This window comes from Ipomoea triloba, chromosome 10 (genome assembly GCF_003576645.1).
Source record: "Ipomoea triloba cultivar NCNSP0323 chromosome 10, ASM357664v1".
NCBI lineage: Eukaryota > Viridiplantae > Streptophyta > Magnoliopsida > Solanales > Convolvulaceae > Ipomoea > Ipomoea triloba.
The window spans coordinates 12012971-12014680 of NC_044925.1; positions in this window are offsets into that span (position 1 = coordinate 12012971).

Sequence of the window (1710 nt, forward strand, 5' to 3'; positions counted from 1 at the left end):
AAATAGTCCACCTCACAACAACTCATTGCATAAGCCATTAATAACATATTAAGGTATAATCAAAATAGACATATTCATCAAAATACCAACGTGGAACCAGTGTGGAGGGCTTCCATACAATCTCAATACCATAACATAGGTAATAATACCAATGAATGCCACATAATATCAATAATCAATCATTACCACTGGAAATATACATAGAACTTTAAGTGCATACACCCCATATTGGGATTCCAAGCCCAACGGGTTAGTTACTATCTCTTACACCCAGGATACATTTCTACCAGGTGCCAACATTACAAACAAAGGCAATCCGGAGCTTCCCACACAACCAGGTCATTTCACAATGGTTGATCGAGACTTTCCACATCATCGACCTATTTGGAGCTTCCGACACAACCGAACCCATTGCAAATAGAGTTAGAGGCCCGCCACTCTCAAATCAATACCATAGTGTCACAATCAAGCCCCACACAGTCCACAACCAACAAAATACTCTCAAGAAAGGATTCAATCAACGAAGTACATATCTCTCAATTCAAGAATACATATATATAGGATTTCTAAGAGAATACATATACAAATTAGAACAAATGTTGTAACTTAATACTTAAATCATGATCAAGAATTCCAAGGGAATCATACTAGGCTCAAAGGAACATATCCAAAAACATATGGATAAGAAACACTCAATAGAACATGAATATCAATAAAGAGACATGGATTTCCAACACTCAAAAATCATAGAGATTATCAAAGAATAGGATCCAAGAATGAATAATACTCATCAAGCAAATATAATAATTTCTCAAGAAATCATTCTACCACAACAAACTGAAACAACAACGGAAATACACATACTAGAATAATCCCACTGGAACAAAACAACAACAGTGTTCTCACGGAAGGAGGCGGCAGGACCAACAGGTCCGCCTGACGGAAGGAGATGGCAGAATAACAACTACTGCTACTCAGCCCAAAGTTGGCCTTGCGGGACAGACTTACGGGGGTGCCAACCCGTGGCTCAGTTCCGCTAGCTAAAAACAATAGCGAGACAGTATGTTTGCCAAATTAAACTCATAGTAGGCAAATACACTTCATTATCCAGACTTTCCAGAATAGATACTCAACATCAACATGACTTCAAGAATAGAATGAAATGGCAAAACAACAATACAACAAAACCTCAACACCAAGATACAATAGCAAGGGTATTCAACCACAATATACTCAAGATTCACAAGAAATACACACCATATCATATAAGAGTGAAAATTAAGTTTTATTGGACATAGGGTTACCTCTTGAAGCTAGCTATCCCAACCAAAGTCTCCTAGAGCTCACTTTAGCAAGTCCTCTATTCCTTGATCAACTTAAGAACCCCAAAACTCACCATAGAAATAGAGAAAGATCATAAAGATGGTGAAACCAAGAAGGAAATTGAAATAGGAAGTAGGATCTTACCATAAACCAACTTGAAACATCATAAAGGATGAATCTTGACTTATTTTCTTGAAGATGAAGGAAGATGGATATTTGGTAGGAAGAGGAAGGAAATGGCGTTAAGGAGAAGAAGAAGAAATGTGAAGAGAGAGTATGTGATGTCTATATAAGGCTAAGTCTTGAATATATATACTACAATATAAATATACCTATATATATATATATATATATATATATATATATATATATATATATATATATATA